Genomic DNA, 9,258 nt, shown 5'->3' with positions numbered 1-9,258 from the left:
TTTACACGGAGATTATGCACGAAATTGGTTCTTGTGAACTTGAAGATATTGATGTGGTTATTCGGCTGGCTAATAGAGAAACTATCTCTCCAATTGGTATTATTCGAGATGTGGAAGTTCTATGTGGTAAGATTAAATATCCTGCTGACTTTTTGGTACTTGGTTCTGCTGCTAGTAAATATTGTCCTATCATTTTTGGTAGACCTTTCTAAATACTTGTGGAGCTATTATAGATTGCAAGAAAGAGAAAATTTTGACTAAATTTGCTGGTGAATCCTATGAGTTTAACTTCTCTAAATTTACCAAAACTCCTTATAAAATTGATTCGCCTAATAGTGATTTTAAAGTTGAACAGTGTGCATCTATTGTTCTTGCTCCTAATAATCCTTTGCAGCAACATTTGGAGAATAGTGAGAGTGAAGTTTTTAGGGAAGAAAGAAATGAGCTTGATGAAATTTTCCTTCGTCAACCTATTCTTAAGCATGATTTACCGGTGGAAGACTTGGGTACAACAGCACCACCAAAGGAAGATCCTGTCTTTGATTTAAAACCATTGCCTGATAATCTTAAATATGCTCATATTGATGATAAGAAAATATATCCTGTTATTATTAGTTCTAAGCTTTTAGAGTTTGAAGAAGAAAGGTTATTGGAAATATTGAAGAAACATCGAGGTGCTATTGGCTACACTCTTGATGACTTGAAGGGGATTTCTCCGTCTATTTGCCAACACGCCATTAATATGGAAGATGATGCGAAGCCTGTTGTTGAACCTCAGCGTCGTCTAATTCCTAAGATGAAGGATGTGGTAAGAAATGAGGTATTAAGACTCCTTGAAGCTGGTATTATATATCCTATTGCTGATAGTAGATGGGTGAGTCCTGTGCATTGTGTTCCTAAGAAAGGAGGAATGACTGTTGTGCCTAATGATAATGATGAGCTCATACCTCAAAGAGTAGTTGTAGGTTATAGAATGTGCATTGATTATCAAAAAGTTAATAAGGTTACTAAGAAAGATCATTACCCTTTGCCTTTTATTGATCAAATGTTAGAAATGTTATCTAAAAATACTCATTTTTGCTTTCTTGATGGTTATTCTAGGTTTTCACAAATTGCTGTTAAAACTAAAGATCAAGAGAAAACCACTTTCACTTGTCCCTATGGAACTTATGCTTATAGGCGTATGCCTTTTGGTTTATGTAATGCTCCTGCTACTTTTCAAAGATGCATGTCTGCTATTTTTCATGGCTTTTGTGAGAGTATTGTAGAGGTATTCATGGATGATTTTTCTCGTCTATGGGAATTCTTTTGATAGTTGCTTGCGAAACCTTGATAAAGTTTTGCAGAGATGTGAAGAAACTAACCTTGTTCTTAATTGGGAGAAATGCCACTTTATGGTTAATGAAGGAATTGTATTGGGACATAAAATTTCCGAGAGAGGTATTGAAGTTGATAGAGCTAAAGTTGAAGCCATTGAGAAGATGCCCTATCCTAGGGATGTTAAAGGTATTCGTAGTGTTCTTGGCCATGCTGGGTTTTATAGGAGATTTATTAAAGACTTCTCTAAGATTTCAAATCCTCTTACTAATCTTCTTCAAAAAGATGTACCTTTTGTTTTTGATGATGATTGTAAGGAAGCTTTTGAAACTCTAAAGAAAGCCTTAACAACTGCCCCTATAGTTGAACCTCCTGATTGGAACTTACCATTTGAAATTATGTGTGATGCTAGTGATTTCGCTGTAGGCGCTGTTCTTGGACAACGAGTAGATAAAAAACTGAATGTTATTCATTATGCTAGTAAAACTCTTGATGCTGCTCAAAGAAATTATGCTACTACTGAAAAAGAATTGTTAGTTGTAGTCTTTACTTGTGATAAATTTAGATCTTATATTGTTGATTCAAAAGTTACGATTCATACTGATCATGCTGCAATTAGATACCTTATGACAAAGAAAGATGCTAAGCCAAGGCTTATTAGATGGGTACTTCTTTTGCAAGAATTTGATTTACATATTGTAGATAGGAAAGGTGCTGATAATCCTGTTGCTGATAATTTGTCTAGATTGGAAAATATTGCTTATGATCCTGTTCTTGTTAATGATAGTTTTCCAAATGAACAATTGGCTGTAATAAAGGTGAGCTCGCGAGACAGTCCTTGGTATGCTGATTATGCTAACTTTATTGTTTCCAAGTACTTGCCTCCAACCTTTTCAGCTCAGCAAAGGAGGAAATTCTTTTATGACTTGAGGCATTATTTTTGGGATGACCCACACTTATATAAAGAAGGAGTGGATGGTATTCTACGAAGATGTGTTCCCGAATATGAACAACAAGAGATATTGAGTAAATGTCATGGTAGTGCTTATGGAGGACATCACGCCGGAGATAGAACCGCGCAAAAGGTTCTACAATCAGGTTTTTATTGGCCAACTCTCTTCAAAGATGCAAGGAAGTTTATTTTATCTTGTGATGAGTGTCAAAGGGTTGGTAATATCTCCAGACGCAATGAAATGCCTATGAATTATACTCTTGTTATTGAACCATTTGATTGTTGGGGATTTGACTTCATGGGACCTTTTCCCTCTTCAGAAGGTAACACTCATATACTTGTTGCTGTTGATTATGTTACTAAATGGGTGGAAGCCATACCTACAAAAAGTGCTGATGGAGAGCTCTTCCTTGGAAGTTTGAAGACGGGAATTCATCACCACCATCGCCAAAGGAGTAATTCATCATCGGTATTGGCATCCCCTTGGTTTGTTCCAAGCTTGGGGGAGTGCCGCGGTATCACATCATCACTACCTTTTACTTTTTACTATCAAGTAGTGTCATATCATGAGTAGGGAAGTTATCGTATAAGATGGGTTGCAGTGTGGAAGTATCTCTCCTTTAGTTGGTTGTCTATGTATCCCTTGGTGTGAGTTATCGATATGAAATATTAATGAGAAGTCTTATCATTTACATATTGAACATCTTATTTTAGTTTGCAATCTCTATTATATGATTGATCTTGATTTTAGTATTGGTACCACTTTGGGAGCATTGAGTAAATCTATTTGGTTTTGGCAAACTTAGCATTGGTCAATAGCAACAACACCTTGAGGTTTAAGTAGAAAAGAGAAATACATATAGTTGTTTCATTGTCTTCCTTTCTTGTTAGCGCATAGCTTATTATTCTGAAGTTAAAATTGTTTGTGCTTGCAAGAAAGATGCATGATTGTTTCTATCACATGTATATTCGTTTGTTTCCCTCAACTCTTATGCTTGCTAATTAACCTTGCTAGCCAAAGACTTGTACTGAGAGGGAATGCTTCTCGTGCATCCAAACCTGAACCCAAACCTATGCCATTTGTGTCCACCATATCTACCTACTGCATGGTATTTCCTGCCATTCCAAGTAAATACTTCATGTGCTACCTTTAAACAATTCAAAATTTATTACTTCTTATTTGTGTCAATGTTTTATAGCTCATGAGGAAGTATGTGGTGTTTTATCTTTCAATCTTGTTAGGCAGCCTCCACTAATGGACTAGAGGCTTCATCCACTTATCCTATAAATTTGCAAAAAGAGCTGGCAACGGGGTTCCTAGCCCCAATTAATCAACTTTCATTAATAATTCTCTTCACATGTTTTGCTCTGATTCATCAGTAAGCAACTTAATTTTGCAATAGACACTCCTCCATGGTATGAGATTGTTGGAAGGCACCCGAGGATTCGGTTAGCCATGGCTTGTGTAAGCAAAGGTTGGGGGGAGTGTCATCCTTAAATAAACTAAAGTACATGTGTAAACAAAAGAGAAGAGGGATGATCTACCTTGCTGGTAGAGATAACGTCCTTCATGGGAGCCGCTCTTTGGAGGTCTCGTTTGGCAAGGGGGTTAGAGTACCCGCTACCATTCGTTGACAACAACAAACACCTCTCAAAACTTTACTTTTATTCTCTTTATATGATTTCAAAACTGAAAAAGCTCTAGCACATGATTTAATCCCTGCTTCCCTCTGCGAAGGGCCTGTCTTTTATTTATGTTGAGTCAGTAAACCTATTTCCCTCCATCTCAAGCAAGCATTTTAGTTGTTGTGATCAAACTATTATATTGTGATTTACTTCATCATGTCTTTTATTCTTCCTTGTTTAGTACAAGTTTTATCTAAATGAATATAGCTTTGAAAGTTATCAATGATCATTATGATTGAGTATGCAAGTTTACCATAAGCTTTAATATGAAAGCGCTGCTCGATAGATAAGAATAACTTGTTAACTGTTCTCTGACCAAGAACAAAGTTTGCCATCACCAATTATGATTTCTTATGCACCTTTATTTGTGATTACCTTATACTTGTTTCAAGTTGAGTTATATGAGGAAGTTGTTTACTAGAATGTCTTGTGTGAAAGAATATGATGCTTCTTGTCCGTATTTGATTTATCGACTCTTCACTCCATAAACATGTGGTCCTGTTTACCGAGTTCGGTTTCGCTTGGGGACAAGCGAGGTCTAAGCTTGGGGGGGAGTTGATACGTCCAATTTGCATCACTATTTTATATCATAACTTGCTGTTATTCATTGATATATTTCATATTTGGAGATAATACTTATGTTATTTCATCTATTTTGCATGTTTCATGATTATTGGAGGATCGCGCACCGGAGCCAGGATTCTGCTGGAAAAAGCACCGTCAGAATGCAATATTTCGGAAGATCAACAATTGACGGGAATTACACGAAAATCCTATATTTCCAGATGACAAAGGGAGCCAGAAGGGGGAGCTGAGGAGGGCTGCCATGGGCCCCCCTCACAGGCCGGCGCGGGCCCTGCCCTGGCCGCGCCGCCCTGTGAGGAGGGGGCCCACAGCCCCCTCTCGCCTCCTTTCTTCGCGTACTCCTTCGTCCCGAAAACCTAAGCCGAGGGGTACGTCGCGAAGAGTCACAGCCCGCCTCGCGGGGCGGAGAACACCAGAGAGAAAAGAGCTCTCCGGCAGGCTGAGATCTGCCGGGGAAATTCCCTCCCGGAGGGGGAAATCGACGCCATCGTCACAGCCATCGAGCTGGACATCATCTCCATCACCATCACTATCATCTTCATCATCATCACCGCCGTCTCCACCGCTGCACCTCGTCACCGCTGTAGCAATTTGGGTTTGATCTTGATTGTTTGATAGGGGAAACTCTCCCGGTGTTGATTTCTACTTGTTATTGATGCTATTGAGTGAAACCGTTGAACCAAGGTTTATGTTCAGATTGTTATTCATTATCATATCACCTCTGATCATGTTCCATATGATGTCTCGTGAGTAGTTCGTTTAGTTCTTGAGGACATTGGTGAAGTCTAAATGTTAGTAGTGAAGTATGGTTGAGTAATATTCAATGTTATGATATTTAAGTTGTGGTGTTATTCTTCTAGTGGTGTCGTGTGAACGTCGACTACACGACACTTCACCTTTATGGGCCTAGGGGAATGCATCTTGTACTCGTTTGCCAATTGCGGGGTTGCCGGAGTGACGAAACCCGAGCCCCCGTTGGTATATCGATGCAGGAGGGATCGCAGGATCTCATAGTTTAAGGCTGTGGTTAGATTTATCTTAATTACTTTCTTGTAGTTGCGGATGCTTGCAAGGGGTATAATCACAAGTATGTATTAGTCCTAGGAAGGGCGGTACATTAGCATAGGTTCACCCACACAACACTTACCAAAACAATGAAGATTAATTAGCCGTATGTAGCGAAAACACTAGACTAAAATCCCGTGTGTCCTCGAGAACGTTTGGTCATTATAAGTAAACAAACCGGCTTGTCCTTTGTGCTAAAAAGGATTGAGCCACTCGCTGCAATTGTTACTCTCGCACTTCACTTACTCGTACTTTATTCATCTGTTACATCAAAACCCCCGAATACTTGTCTCGTGAGCATTTACAGTGAATCCTTCATCGAAACTGCTTGTCAACACCTTCTGCTCCTCGTTGGGATCGACATTCTTACTTATCGAAGATACTGCGATACACCCCCTATACTTGTGGGTCATCAGAAGTCTATGATAATTAATCATTAACCATGCCATATAGTGCTAAAACCAACCACTATTCATTACATGTTAGGATTAAACCAAATGTTATAGTTGTGTGCTATTAATATTATTGTTATTATATATTACAACACCTGTTTATGATACCAAGCAACCAATCCCTAATAAAAACCTTGTTTGTGAATCACTCTAAAAGTGCAACGCACCCTGAACCAATCATTATAATTCACTGATCCTAAATCATCGGGGTTAGGTCACGCTTAGAGCGATTGCATCTCATACTTATGCATTATTGCATCCTTGCCAATCTTTTAAAAATCATCCTTACCGGACGATGATGCTATTTCAGAATTTGGAGTTATTGCGTATCGAAGACCTTGTCTGCATAATCTTGCAGTCAAGAAAGGCAAGTTCATCACTTGCTCATGTCAATTGAGTATTTTTACCAAATTACTTGCAAAGTACTATGTTATCACTATCGCATGAAAAGCAAAACCACTATTTTCATAACTATGAATATGACTATGTGGTGGGCAATGGAACCATGGATTGTGTTGATATGGTGGAGGTTCCATTGCAAGGGTTTATATCCATCTAGGATTAAACAACAAATGTCGTCCAGATGATTCTTGTGCCGTAATACCCGTGTTAACCATAAGATCCGGAGTGGGACGGAGTAGTCAAAAGTGTTTCCACCTCTCGTTCATCAACGGATGCGCTTTACCGTAGTACACTTGTAATCCAAGGGGGCAAGCTGGTGAGGCTGGGGAGTCCTAAGTCCCCACGGCATTGTCCGTAGTACACTTGTCACCCGAAGGAGCAAGATGGTGAGGCTGGGGAGTCCTAAGTCCCCACGGTATTGCGGTCTAGGATGGGTTGCAGCTACCGGCGTAGGAATGTATGGTAGAGCCCTGCATTGACGTCGTGGTCGAGGTCCACCCTGAAATCTACGGGAATAATGGGACCGGCGTGGACCCAGGGTCGGGGCATGCAACAAAGGGTGGGTGTTCGAGGTAGCGGAGGAACATGATTGGCTAGACCTTATACCAGGCCTCACACCAAAGGAAGTGTGGACGGGTCGCCCCCGGTTGGCACCAAGGTTAAGATCTCTTATGGGTAAAGCAACACACCTCTGCAGAGTGTAAAGAACCGTGACCTGTCACTCCCTGTTCCGGGATATGGAAGCTGCGAACGCGGCCGGAAAGGAGCTCCATGAAGTTCTAGTAAACCGGTGAAGGTCGACGGACATAGTTCTTCTGAATAAAAGCAACCTTTTGAAGAAATGATTATGAAAACCTGCATTGGTATTAGACTTTCTGGTCTAATGCCGCAGCTAGTGCATTAAACACCTCTTTCCTATAATGAACTTGTTGAGTACGCTCGTACTCATCCCACTCTTAAATCCCCTGCTTAGATATGGAGGCACCGAAGGAGGATCTACAGTGCAACTCGAAGGCCGAGGAATCAACAACTACTTCACGGGATAGAACCTGTCAGAAGAGTCCGATACCACATCCAACAAGGAGAAAACCTAGATTAGCAATAGAAAGGAACTAGCTTCCTACACCTAGCTCCTATTTAGCTAGAATCTATTCATAGCCTCTGTAGCTAGATAAATACTCTACAAATAGAGTTCGTGATAGGATTAGACTACGAGTCGTTCTTCTGGAGTTTATTTGCAGTTTTACCTCATTGTAAAGTAGGAGGCTGTGATGATCTTATGTAACAGAGTCTGTGTGTAATTCTATAGACATGCCTTGGACCCGCATATGTTTCTGTTGTACCACTCTGAGCGATATAATACTAGTGGAACGGTGTTTCATTGGTGTTATATCAGACTTGCATACTACACCATGCAGTGGTATGCCGGGTCACCACAATAACCAATAGCAGGATCTGGAGATCCATAATGGCTCCCACATATTCAACGATAACTTAGTGATCGATTGAACTATTTACATACGATACCGATTCCCTTTGTCTCGCGATATTTTACTTGTCCGAGGTTTGATCATTGGTATCTCCATACCTTGTTCAACCTCGTCTCCGACAAGTACTCTTTACTCGTACCATGGCATATCATCTCTTGTGAACCATTCACATGCTTGCAAGCTAATCAGACGACATTCCACCGAGAGGGCCCAGAGTATATCTATCCGTCATCGGGATGGACAAATCCCACTCTTGATCCATATGCCTCAACTCATACTTTCGAATACTTAATCCCACCTTTATAACCACCCATTTACGTAGTGGCGTTTGATGTAATCAAAGTACCCTTCCGGTATAAGTGATTTACATGATCTCATGGTCGAAGGACTAGGTAACTATGTATCGGAAGCTTATAGCAAATTGAACTTAATGACGTGATCTTATGCTATGCTTATTTGGGTGTGTGTCCATTATGTCATTCACCTAATGACATAACCTTGTTATTAATAACATCCAATGTTCATGATCACGAAACCATGATCATCTATTAATCAACAAGCTAGTTATACAAGAGGCTTACTAGGGACTCCTTGTTGTTTACATAACACACATGTATCAATGTTTCGGTTAATACAATTATAGCATGGTATGCAAATATTTATCATAAACACAAAGATATATTATAATAACCATTTTATTATTGCCTCTTGGGCATATCTCCAACAAGAAGTTTGGGCCATGCCACCTGGCCTCTTTCACCCCTTGTGGCTCTGTTTCGCCCAAATCTTTCGCGAATCTTCCTTATTTTGCAATAAAAGTAACTATCCTGAAATATGAAAATATTCCGAGATTGCTACGTACCAGATTTTAACTTTTATTGGTTTCCGGTGTCTGGCAGAAGGAAATTTTCGGCAATGATATCTTCCGGAGTCAGGAGGTGTAACTCCTCCACGTTTCTAATGAAATGTTCTCCTGCAATATAATGTTTAAGACGTTATCCATTAACAACGTCAGGTTTACCTTTGTAATCTCCATGGAGACGGATGGCTCTGGAGCGATACACCTCCTGCACAACCAATGGACCCCGCCATCTTGATGCTAGTTTACCTGCAGTGAACTTGAAACGAGAGTTGAACAATAACACTTGGTCTCCTACTTTGAATTCCTTTCTCTTTATCCTTCTATCATGCCAAATTTTAACCTTTTTTTAAACAATATCGCACTTTCGTCAGCTTCATTTCTCCATTCATCTGGTAAATTTATGTCTAGGATTCGCTTTTCTCCCGCAGTTTTAAAATCAAAGTTAAG

This window comes from Lolium rigidum, chromosome 2 (assembly GCF_022539505.1).
Source record: "Lolium rigidum isolate FL_2022 chromosome 2, APGP_CSIRO_Lrig_0.1, whole genome shotgun sequence".
NCBI lineage: Eukaryota > Viridiplantae > Streptophyta > Magnoliopsida > Poales > Poaceae > Lolium > Lolium rigidum.
This window is presented reverse-complemented; position numbering follows the sequence as displayed.